The following is a 13,640-nucleotide window of genomic DNA, read 5'->3' on the forward strand; positions in this document are numbered from 1 at the left end:
TACTGATAATGCATCAAGAGTTATTAAAGACAACATTATTATATCTAACGATATAATAAATAGTTATAACAACTTCAATATTTATAATTACACCGACATTGAATTGAGACCTGAACATTTCACACTTTTAACTAAAGGTATGAAATTTGTACCTAAACTGCGTTTTAATTTGACTGATACAATTATAGAATGTAAACTTTTTACTCGTAAATTGAATTTGGCAGCTTATTTTGGGAATAACTCTGACTATAAGAAAGTGGATTTTAAGAAAAAGAGTTGTTACATACCTTCAACACACCCCAATATAGGTCTTTTTGAAAAAGCAGTAGTCAATGACATTTATAGTATTAGTAGACCTCTCACTAGTATGACTGTTCATGATAATTTAACTGTTAGTGAGAGGAAAACCTTGACCGAGTTAGGCATGAATCATGACATTAGAGTCATGAAGCCTGACAAAGGGGGAGGGGTAGTGCTGTTCAATACATATGATTACATCAATGAAATATACAAGATTCTTTATGAATCTGGGAATTACGAGCCTGTATCTATTAATGAGATCAATATAGGTTATAAACGGATAGATATGTGTATTGAGGAGTTATTAATAGATCAACGTATTACTAAGGATACATATGACTACTTGAAGGTTGAATACCCTACTTTGGCATGCATCGTAGGGATACCTAAGATACACAAGAATATTGAACAGCCCCCCTTTTGCCCCATTGTATCGGGCAGCCGCTCCAAGATATACCCTCTTGGAGTAGTGATTGACAGATGGTTAAAACCTATATATCAAAACATAGTACATCTGGTCAAAGACTCTTGGTCTTTTTTAGCTAAACTTACTAATGACAAATGGTCTGAGAATAGTACATTTATAACTATTGACGTTGTAGATCTTTTTTCCAGTATTCCTAAGGAAATAGGTCTTGAATATTTTTGTAACAGTTTGTCTAACTATTCAGGTTTAGAATGGGACAAAATTTTGGTTATCATGGAATTAATGTCACTTGTCCTTGATCATAATTATATTCAGTTCAAAGGGGAAAATTTCAAACAAGTCAGGGGTGTGGCTATGGGAGCAGCATGCGCTCCCATATACGCAAACTTAGTTATGTTGGAATGGGAAACTACACAATTGTTTAAAAGTGAGTATTACAAAAGAGGCGACTATTACTCACGCTTTTTGGACGATATATTTATATTATGGGATGGAGACAAACAAAATATTGAATTTTTTATTAATTTTTTTGAATAGCTCTAGTCCCTTTTTAAAATTTACATACATATGTAACGATACTAGCATAGCTTATTTGGACATACTTATTACCAAGATTAATCAAGGATTTAAATCCAACATATATAGGAAAAAGACATTCTCAAACAGATACTTGGATTATACTAGTTGTCATCCAGGAAAAATGATGACAAGCATATTTAAAGGTCAATGTATCCGTGCAGCACGGATGACATCAGAATATAATGATGTTTTGACAGAGATTAAGTTTATACAGGATATGTTTAAAAATAGAGGGTATCCGGAAGCTATGTTAAATAACATTTCATCATATGTAGTGGACAAATGGGATAAGTTATACCCACCTGTATTAGGTAGAGAGCTTATTAGTAAAGATTCTAGTGAAGCAAAGAATAAATTTACAAGAGCCTGCATTTTGGAATATTCCCCCTATGTAGAATATATTAAGAAAATTATTAGGAACAATTGGAATTTGTTAACTATTAATGACGAAGTGAATGACCTAGTAGGCTTGGTACCTTTATTTGTATATAAAACAGGACACAACATCAAAAGGAAACTTGAGCAGATACCTTCAAGTACCAGAAGTAATAACAAATATGGCAGTAGTAAAAAGAGTGGTATTTGTAATCAGTGTTATACAATATTGGAGAAAGATTTTATTATTTTAGAAAATGTTAATAGGACGTTAATCAAATTTAAGAAGGGCAACTGCAACACAAAATACATCATATAAATGGCCAAATGTATGGCGTGTCCAAGTTTTTACATAGGTAAAACGGAGAGGCCTTTTAGAAAACGTATATACGATCATTTGTATGCTATTCGGACCCATGATATTAACAATGCCTTAAGTAGACATACTATGGATTACGATGAGAATCATATTTTTAAATTTGCTATTATTGACCAGCTTACTATGAACACTATGGGTGCTAACTATAAAGCCATTTTAAGCCGTAAAGAAGTTATATGGCAAATTTTTACAGATGCAGGTAGAAAACCTGGTCTTAATGACTACCTCACTATTAAACCCATTTTAGAATTACAATAGTTATTTTCACAGTATGTATGTACGAGATTTTTGAATTTTTACTCAAGTATTGAGTTTAACATTTTATATCTATTTGACAATGTTTTATATGTATTATTATAGATAGTTACTTTGTATTCCATGCCATATATTTATTTATTCGCATATTAGTTTATTCATGACAGTTGTTTTTATTTATATATTTTAGATTAAGTTGGATGACATTTCGTTTTTTGTGTATGTTTTGATTGCAAATACTTGTATATATATTTATGTGTTTTATAGCTTTAAGACAGCCTGAACTGAAGGCGGGATTGGTGCCAAAAAGTTTTTATATTTTAACTGACTTCCAATTAATGGCATTCTGAAGAAGTCCATTTATGTGGATGAAAGCGCTTAATGTTGGATATGGTCGAATAAAGTATTGGCTTTATCTTTCCATCGGTTTATTTCAGAGTTTTGTGCATCCTGTTTGTGACACCAGCTATTCTTGGGTGTTTTATTTTCTGTAAAGAAAACTTACAATGATGTTATAGAAATAAAAACATATCCCACTCACATATTAAACTCACATACATCTAAAAGCAACACTTACCTGGAGAATTCTGAATTCTGCCAAGACTGAAAATTTCAAAAAGAAAGATGCAGCTGTGAGCTAACTCATTGAATAATATGCCAGACAGAATAATGGCAGAGGGCCCAATAAAGTGAGTTTTTGAAGAGGTAGCACCAGACAGTTCAAAAAAAAAAAATCAGAGTCATGGCACCAACTGTTATGAAATAAATACTTCATTCAGCAGAGCAAATACTTATCTTTATTAAACAAGCACACGTGTGGGAGACAGTACTCACAAAGTCATGTCTCCCCAAACAAAGAATTTCATGGTTACTTTATAGGAACGTTTATCAAGATAATACACTTTATCTCTCAGACCAATGCTAAACATCCAATAGAAAAATGCTGAGTTTTGCAAAAAATGCATCTGCTGCTTCTCATCTACATTTTGGCCTAGTAAGGAATAAGTTTCATTTTACCACATGATTTACAAGAAATACTGTTTTAGGCTTAGGAAAAGGGCCAGAAAAGAAGCAAAGGTAATGAAAACTTGCAAAAATAGTTTATTTTATAAAAAAAAAAAAACATAAAATGGAGAATTACAAGAGCACAAACCACAGTAGTTTAAATCAAAACAGGCATGTTTAGAGTAAAACAGCACAGGAAAAGTACAGTAGGCATGAAAAGACATTAAATGAGCAAAATGAATATAATAAGGGCAAAAACGGGTACATTAAGTATAAACAAAGAAAGGCAACTGCATGCTTTTGTCAAAGTACTGCAATTCTACTTTCTGCTTAGATGGTGTATCAGTAATTGGTGAAAAGGATGATGCAGTGAATTTGCTGGCAAAGTGTTTTGTACTTTCCAGATCAGTGGTAAATCCACCGAGCTCAAAGCAGACACTGGTTCAAAGTGTAATGTTATATCAGCAGGCACATTTGCTAAGGTGAGAATTAATGAACACCTCAATGTGGCTAGTAGTGCGGAACCTGCTTATGGAGATGAAGAAATTCAAACCGAAGGCTCAGTTGTGCTTTCATGTTATGTGGCTAGAAATTGTTACAGCTTATTATTCCATATAGTTCAATGACCTGTGCAGTCATTGTTGGGTCTCAGATAAGAATGAATCTGCTTTCTGTTACCAAAGAAGTTCATCACATAAGCACATATCCTAGTTCCAATTTTTCTGAAGCCATTTTCTCAGAGTATGCTGATGATGTTCATCGTGTTTCACTGTTGCAGTCATTACTCTTGGGGTTATCCTGCTGGCAGGCTACCCTCAGTCGGCCAGAATTCCAAAGTCTAGGTCCGGCGTCGGTTGCTGTCGCCTCTTCCCTGACGTCAGTGCGCCAGGGGTATAAAAGATGCAGCTGACACCATTTTCTTCAGTCTTTCTTGCCGCACGGTGCCCGAAGCAAAAGCAGTTCGCAAGTGCCGGTCGGCTGACTCCTGAGATTTTCAAATCCGAATTTCAGAACCAAAGTCTTCATTAAAGCTAAGTACCCCATTGGGGAAGCTTTTTTTCTTCCTCCAGACCAGTGCCAGAAAAAGTTAACAATTGTATTTCTTGTGGGAAGCAAATACCTCATAAGGATTTTCACTCTTACTGTATCCCTTGCCTAGGCCCTGATCACAACGTTGCTAGCTGGCGGTTTTGTGTTAGATTTAACCAATGCACTATTAAGCGTTGGTTTGATTTTGCATTTCATTACTTTGGCCGAAGATTTAATTATATAATGCAGTCGGACCAGCCGACAACCGGAGTTTACAAAAAATGCAAGGACAAGGAAAAGGATAGGCAACCGAGGTCCAAAACCGATGACGAGGCCTCTGCTAGGCCAGTCGCTGATTCGCCGGTTCTCAGTGAGGCACTTTTGCAGCCCCTGGTGCCCGCTACCTCAGAGCCACAGGCCGCTTCTGACTCCCACGTGGAGCCGACTGGGCCTCTGGATACTCAAGGTATTGGACACTCGGAAATCATTCCCTCAGATGGGTCCGAAGGCGCTGAGCAGGCATCAGCTTCTGAGGGTGTCTTCAGACCTACACAACTATATATTAAGCCATCTTCAGCTTCAAAGACAAAGACTAAAGCAGCTCTAAAGGCAAAGAAACAAGTACAGCATTCTCCTACTCAGTCTACCATGCCTAAAAAATAGATGCTCAAAATGGCCGAAGACTTAATTACTTTGATCAGGGGCTCACATCCCCCACCTGATAAGAGGCCTAGGCAAGAGACAGAGTATTTTTCTTCTGATCAGGTTTCTATTTCCTCTGATTCCTCTTCTGAACAGGATTATTCCATGCTTCCCTATGAGGATTCTGATGCTGAAGAATCCATTCTTTCAGCCTCTCCTCCTGAGGATTATTCTTTTGGGGAAACCCTGCATACCATGAGGGAGCATTTCTACTGGGAGAGCCAAGATTATTCTGAATCTAAGAAAAGGCTCATAGTCTTTCTGCTACTTCCTCAGCACAGACCCCTTGCTATTCCACCTGTTTTAGACATTGTAGATGATGTATTTTCAGAGTCCGGCCTGTCCCCTGACTCTTTACCCCCTGCACCTGCTAAGCCAGACAGATACTACAGGGTCCTGGATTCTCATAAATTCCTATATAAAAACCCCGCTGCTGACCCAGAAACTATATCTCAGGGTCCCAAAGGGGTTAAAGCTTCCACTGCAAAAAACCCTGTCCCCTCTGATAGGGATTCTAGGGCTCTAGACAGATGGGGGGAAAAACATCTACACTTCTGCTACCTTGGCTGTAAGGGCTTTAAATTGTCAGTTTCATATGCTTAAATATCAGCAATATTTAATGTCACTGCTTAAACAGAAATTGTTGACAAATACTGAATGTTCAGAGAACAGGGAATTGCAAGATTTATTGCATGCAGCTGAACAAGTGGGAAGGCATACTTTGCAATGTGGTTATGATTCACTGGAGGCCTCGTGCAGGGCCGCTGTCACAGGTTCTGTTGTTAGAAGGCATGCTTGGTTAAAGGAACAGAATCTGCCTGATCATGTTAAAGCAAAATTATTAGATGCACTATTGCAGCATGATACCTTGTTTGGTACTAAAGCAGAAGAGGTTTTGAAAAAAATGGATGATAAAGCAAAATCCATGCAGACAGTCAAGGATTTCTTACAGGTACAGCCACCCAGGTTTAGCAGGAACTGGCCTTCTAAAAATTGGTCCTTTCCAGTGTCAGACAGACCACAAAGAGGCAGATGCAGGCGTCCCAGAGGCAGATCTCAGCCCCAATGCTCATACAGGCCTAAACAATGGGGTGCTCCTACCTCCAAAAGCGGAGAAGACAAATCACTACCTTACAGGAAACGGTCCCAATGACTTTCCTCTGCCAGATCCAAGCACTTTTCTTTTGGCAGCCCCCTTAGGGGGAAAACTAGCACTTTTTTCATCAAATTGGCAAATGATTACCCAAGACAAATGGGTCCTGAACATAGTGTCCCAAGGCTACAGGTTCCATTTTCACACTCTACCAAGGTCACCAAGGTCTACCAAGGACCTGCCACAAAATCAATGGGCAGAGGCTTAAAAAGTAATTACAGCCCTCGTGGACATGAGGGCCATTCAGTAAGTACCACAACAAGAGCAGGGGCAAGGATTTTACTCCAGACTTTTCCTAATACCCAGGAAGGACAGAACCTGGAGGCCAATACTGGACCTGTCTATACTAAATACGTTTCTGGAAGTACCAAAATTCAAGATGTTGACTCCACAACAGCTACTGCCCATGCTGGGCAAGAAGGCTTGGCTCGTAACTTTGGACCTAAAAGAGGCATACCTGCATGTCCCAATCAGACAATCTTGCAGAAGATACCTCAGATTCATAGCTGGCTAAATGCATTACCAATGCTCTGCACTGCCCTTTGGCTTATCTACTTCACAAAGTGCCTGGCACCAATAATTGCATTTTGCAAAGAGGAATTCAAATATATCCCTACTTGGATGACTGCCTAATTCAAGCAGAGAACAAAGACATTCTTCTAAACCATCTGGCATTTGTAAAAAGATTACTAACTGGCCTAGGGTACACAGTAAACGAAAAGAAATCAAAACTAGTGCCCTCTCAAGAGATAATATTCCTGGGTGCAAGCTTAAATACAACTGCCCAGATGGCTTATCTCACGCCAGACAAACAGAAGCAAATGACTTCTTACTTCAAGAAATTGGCAACAAAAACTCACTTATCTGCAAGGAAAATCCTGCAGGCCCTGGGTTTAATGGCATCCTGCATTCTACTAATTCCATATGCCAGACTGCATATGAGGAAACTACAATGGTATCTAAAAAGTGTGTGGACTCAGCATTGCCACAGCCTGGAGACAGTAACTGCACTCATTCCCTGCCTGCAACAGGAGTTTCGATGGTGGGCAGAAGCCTGTCACCACAACAAGGGTCTGCCATTCAGTTTACCCACAGCCAGACAGACACTGACAACGGATGCATCAGATTATGCCTGGGGGGGGCCATATGGCAGGAAAATGTATTCAGGGCACATGGCCTGCAAACCAGATACATCTTCACATCAATCAAAAAGAGATGCTAGCTGTTCAAAATGCCCTGACAGTTTTCAAGGACCTGCTTCATCCAGGGCAACTACTGATAAAGACAGACAATACTACGGTCATGTGGTACATAAACAAACAGGGAGGTACACATTCCTACCCTCTCTGCAGACAAGCAATGACCTTATGGGACACAGCATTGGCTTTTCAAATTCACCTGCAAGCACAATTCCTGCCAGGAAAAACGAATACTCTGGCAGACGAACTAAGCAGAAACCTCATGGATCCCCACAAATGGAAACTGGATCTACAAGTCTTCAGTATGATAATAAGGAAATGGGGTGCCCAGACAGATCTATTTGCCTCCCCATCACAACTGCCAATTGCAGAGATTTTGCACAAGGATTCATCACAAGCAAGCATGGAAAGTGGATGCCCTATCCTTCAGCTGGAAAAATCTAACAGTATATGCCTTTCCTCCACTGCCTCTCCTTCCCAGGGTACTCCTAAAGGTCAGACAAGAGAAGCCAAAAATGATACTGATTGCACCAGACTGGCCACACCAGCACTGGTACCCAGTCCTAAAGAGCTTGTCTTAAGGTCCAGCATGGATATTGCCTCAAACTTCTCACTTGCTGACCCAACAAAACGATCAGATCCTGCACAGCCAACTCAGGACCTTAAATCTGGCAGCATGGCGGATAATGTAACCATTCAGAACACTCCTCTTTCAAAAGCTGTTATGGATGTTATGTTGGAGGCCAGGAGGCCCAGTACCAGAAAATCTTATACAGAAAAATGGAAGCGATTCTGTGCTTGGAACCAGGAACAAGGCATTGACACGTGTGTACCAAATATACCTCAGATTTTACAATACTGAACTGAGATGCTGAACAAAGGCCTTTCTTTCTCATCAATTAAGATTCATGCCTGTGCCATTTCAGCCCATTACAATACGGAACCATCTATCTTTTGTCATCCTTTATTAAGGCAGTACCTCAGAGGGGCCAAAAACATTAGGCCTCCAATGAGAGCACCAATTCTGGCCTGGGACCTAAATTATGTTTTGGAAAAACTCACACTGCCTCCTTTCGAGCCAGCTTCAACAGCAGATATAAAATTTTTATCCTGGAAAACAACTCTACTCCTAGCAATAACCTCTGCAAGGCGAATCTTGGCGTTACAAGCTTTCATGGCTGTGGAACCTTTTATCATTTTTCATCCAGACAGGGTTTCTCTGAGGACAAACCCTACATTCATGCCTAAGGTGGTATCCAGTGTGGCCCTCAACCAAACCATTCACTTGCCTACCTTTTATCCAAATCCACAGAGCAAGGGTGGGAAAATTCTGCATTCTTTGGACATACACAGGCAGTTACGTTTCTACTTGGACAGAACTAAAGCTTTCAGAAAAACTGAGCAACTTTTAGTGTCATATGCTGCAGGATCACAGGGAAAGGCGATCTCAAAACAGACTATTTCTAAATGGATCAGAACCATTAGAGCCCAATTATTCAGGAAGCATTCTTTCCAGAAGTCCAGTTATGATAAATCGAGCAGATTTCTTCGTCCATTGAAAGGAGGAGAGACAGTGAGTATAAGAACAGCGAAAGGTTTCAGTCAGATTGGTCAAGTAACAGGTATATGTATGAGCCAAGATCCTACTTTGTAGAATCTGAGGGTGTGGAGTACAGGAGAAATCGCATACATCTTCTTCCTGTATCAGATTCGATATCGCAGCATTGTTCCTGTAATACAGACTCTAGATCTCAGCCTGTTGCAGAACGTCTTAACTTCCACTTCCATTCCTGATGATGTTCCTGGTGAACCTAAGATTGAACATTCAGTAGAGACGGTCCCATTTGCTAAATCTAATTCTAAATTTTATGTCGCACTGTGTGGCCGTATTTCCAGACCTAGTGTGAAATGCACAGCGACCTGGACATAAATGTATATGTCTATCTCGTTCTATATAATTGGATGACAAAGAATTATTTGTATTGATTGCATGTCAACTGATGTCAGTATTGCATGACCTATTTCTCAAAGATGGAGGATGAGGAACTGTGTGTGTGTGTTGTATCTTTAAGAAGCATTTCAAGAACTGAACGTGCATATAAAAAGCAAGCACGTACTATCTTCAGTGCCATTTTGAGAGTGCAGCCAGAGAGTGAGCATGTTTGAATGTAATGGCTAGTTTGTATATAAGTTTATCTAAGTTAAAGTCATTAAGCCTCAATCCTGATGTGTTTGTACATAATAAAGCTGCTTGAACAGAACCCACAAAGATTCATCTATTACATCCTGACTAGACAAGTGACACATTCTATTACCTTTCTCTCTCTAGGTATTTGCTCCCAAGTACCTTGGTTCCTTTGCCAGTTTTCTCTAGTAAATTCCTGCCTCCTGTTGCATATTCTCTGTACCCCAATTGCAGTTATCCCCATGGGCAAAATCTTCTTTCTCCATTCTCTTGTTGGCTTAGTTCTTAGAATACTTTCTGCTACTTTACAAATATAATATTCTGTGTGGCTGTTGGTATTCTCCTTAAGGATCTGCATCCAAAATCTCACTCTTTCCTTATTTCTTGAAGCTCCCCCCACCTTCACCATCATCCCATTCCACTTTGAATTATAATTTTCTGCTTTTGTTAAGTATATGAGCCTTAACCAAGTAGCTATAAACTATCCCTTCAAATTAAGTAATCATAAACCATCTTGATCTGTTGGAAGGATCACCATACCCCATTTGATCCTTGCCCTCTTCTCCTCCCCAGATAAAATCTTTCAACCCTTTATTAGTTACTGTCCACAACTTCTCCTCTGGTTGATAAAAATGTCTGACCTGTAATTATTTTATTTATCCATCCGGCCTTTGCTGATTGGCTTAGTCCCAGTAGGCTAGTTAGCCTCTTTTCAGGACAGACCTGAGTTATTTTTTATACTGCCAGGGAAAATTTGACTAGAGCATCAGGGAACTTCTCCCTACTCTTTTCACTAGGTGCCATCTACCTTAAATTATCACCAACTCAAGCAGATGAGGCCTCGGTTTAACATCTCATCTGAAGTAGGCACACTCATGAGTGCAGCACCCCTTTATGCTACTGTGATGCCAGCAATTGTGGGAAATAAAACTAGAGACCAAAAACATTTTCACTGCTTGTATCTTGCTGTCCATACTTATTTGTGTTATCTTTTGTTTAGTCTCTTCCCACATAACCTTAACTGCCATAACAGAATCCTTTTTAATCCTTATTCCGAAGTACTCCATTGTGTCGTTCCCCAAAAATATGGGTTTTGCTGAATCAGTTTGTATATGGGTACATAATTACAACTATAGCCTTTGTTTTATCTTCATTAATTTTATATCCTGAAATGACTTGAAACTGTTTCAAAATGTCCCACAACACTGAGAATATCCTTTTGTGTTTTTATGGGGTACAAAATAATATCGTCTGCAAATAAAGCCAACTTTTTCTTGATTTGCCATACCCATTATATCCTTGAATTTCTGATCCCCTTATTTCCTTTGCCAGTGGCTCTAAATATAATGCAAATGACAAATGGGAAAGAGGACACCCCTTCCTGGTTCCTCTGTTTAGACAGAATGTGTTAGTGAGGAACCCTATCACTTTATTTTTTGCCTACGCTCCATCCTTATTAACATTATTGTATTAGGGAATGCAAATGCTTCAATTACCCTACTCATAAAGTCACATCTTACTCTGTCAAATGCTTTCTCTGCATCAAGACCCACCAACAACTGTGGTATTTTCTTACATTCTGCTTTCCTTTGGATCACCAGTGTTCTATTAATTTTGTCAAATGTTTGCCTCCCCTCCACGAAACCACAATGATCCATCTCTGTCAATTTTGGCAACATGTTTGCCATTCTTTAAGCTATTATGAATGTAAACACTATAGTCATGGCTTATAATTGAAAGGAGCCTTTAAGAAGCTGGGTATGATGGGTCTTTACCATCTTTTAAGTATTAGAGCCACCACAGCTTTCTTCCAAGATGTTGGTGCTTCTCCTTTTTTTTAATACTGTTAAACAAAACCATCCAGATCTTTATTACTTTTTTTCCCTCCTAGCTTCCAAATGTCCACAGGAATACTATCTATTCATGGAGACTTTCCTATAGATTGATTATATGTCTACATTTTTATCTCTTCTCTTCCTAGCTTAACTGTTAATTGTTGAGCTTCATCTACCCCTATTCTTGGCATGCTTAAGTCTTCCATAAATATTTCCATTTGTGCTGTTTATTGATTTCCACATTTCTCTACTTTGTACAAATTAAATTTCGGAAATATCTCTAAGCCCTGTACAGGATCACTGGTTATTTTTCTTGTTATAGGCTCCCTAAGTTTGGCAGCAACCCTTTCTACTTTTTGTTGCCTAAGTCATCATGCTAAAACTGTGTTGTGGAGTTGTCAAAAAACAGTTACTTAACAGCAGTCTTTGTAAACTCATGCATGTTATTCAGATACTCCATTATTTTTTCTTTATGTTTACAAATACTGCTAAGCTACAAAGCTTACAAGCGCTGTCAAAGTTGATGAGTCACTGGTGCCTCATAATAGGTCATGCTTCTGACCATAGAGTCAAAGAGTACTATACTTTCTCTTTTTCAAGTGGCAGAAAAAAAAAATGATATTCACTTTATACTGTTCTCCCCTCCACCCAATGAAGTTGGTTCTGACCTTTCTCAACCCTATATTTCAGTAAAAATAGGGTTAAGTAATTTAAATTATATAAGTGGGCCTGAAACTTATAACTCGCGTAACGTAAATATGAAATTGGTGTTAGATGAATCTTGTACTCTTGAGGGTATGTTAAGACTTAAGAATCATGATTTTGTTTTTTTTAAATCTACATTTGGCCAGCATGTACAATTTAATTAAGCTCACTAAGCCAGAGTCATGAATTTCAGTCCTAGTCCTGTAGTAAGCACAGAAATATTTAACTTTTCCAGAATAGTAAAACTTCCTTTTGAAAAATGCATGGCTTGGAGTTCTGGGGATGTTTAGTACAAAAACGAAGAGTTCTATTCTTTGAGGAAGTTATTGCTAAATAGCCTACCCAGCATACTGTATCTTCATTCTTTTTATACTCCCTTTTTCCTATCCATTGTCACATGGGAACGAGAGCTTATCTTAGGCAGATAATGAATCCTGGATGGAAAGGCGATGGCATGGCAGTCTGTCAGAGTTTACACACACACAGCCTACAGCTCCTGCATCATTCTTACTATAAAATCGTGAAACTAATTATCATGTTTCAAAATGTGGTGACCCTCATTATTTTATGTTTAAAATACTTCAGGATTTCTAAAATAGAAGCATCCCATATCTAATTTAAATGTAATGTGCCTGAAGTCTATATTGTGAGGCTGTGATTAGATACAGCTGCTCGAAATACCAAGCAGTGAATCATAGCTTAAGTTTTATTTTATTTTACTTATTGTTACTGTTATAGAAATGTTACATCTCCTATTACCCATTAAATTAAAGTCCATCTTGGAATCTGTTTACAGCCTGGCTAGATGCTGTACAGGGTGATAGGCTGAAGCACTTATGGAGTGGTTTACAGCTGACAACATGAGCAACAGATAATGGAGTAGTGTTGATGACTTCTGGCTTTAAGCACATTGTTTTTAGTAGCAATCTGACACTAAGATGCAAGGTAGGGGAAAAGAAGAAAGTGAGGCACAAAGAATCAAGACTTGGCCCTGTAGTCATCTTTATTACACAACCTTGATAAGTGGCTTAGCATAATCATGTCCAGGAAAGTCCAGGCTAATGTGGCCACTGCTTTGTGGGTTGTAATAGACTAAAGTGGATTGTTAGTGATGAGTGATATTACTATGACTTCACCACAGAGTGCTGGTGATCACTATTTGTACTGTGGGTATGTACTGACTATAGACACTGTAAATGCTAAGTTATGCACATTCATCTGTCCACAGGATAGTCTTGAATACATTTAGTTGATATTTTAAATTGTGAAGAGTGTTTGATAGAGTATGTTTGAAAGAAAATACAAACATGGAGCTTTACAGTGATTTTCAGGGTAATAAATGGGTAAATTGAAAGCAAAGCAGGAATGCGAAGTGAGTTTGAGCAGTTCACAAGTATACTTCTTGAGTGCTCATTTTAAGTCTTAAGGTGGGCCCACATAGAATTTTTATAAGACGTTACTACTCAGAAGTCATTGTTTTCATGTAGTGCTGGATATACAATTTTTGCTAGT

General features: G+C 38.6%; 1 protein-coding gene across 2 annotated transcripts in view; it reads left to right on the forward strand.

Moving 5' to 3' along the window:
- LOC122809369 (cryptochrome-2-like) overlaps window positions 1–13,640 on the forward strand; it is a 321,493-nt gene that overhangs the window by 230,212 nt on the left and 77,641 nt on the right. The window lies entirely within an intron of this gene.

The sequence above is a fragment of the Protopterus annectens genome, chromosome 8.part0, assembly GCF_019279795.1.
Source record: "Protopterus annectens isolate FY-2018-M chromosome 8.part0, PAN1.0, whole genome shotgun sequence".
In the NCBI taxonomy this organism is placed as follows: domain Eukaryota; kingdom Metazoa; phylum Chordata; order Ceratodontiformes; family Protopteridae; genus Protopterus; species Protopterus annectens.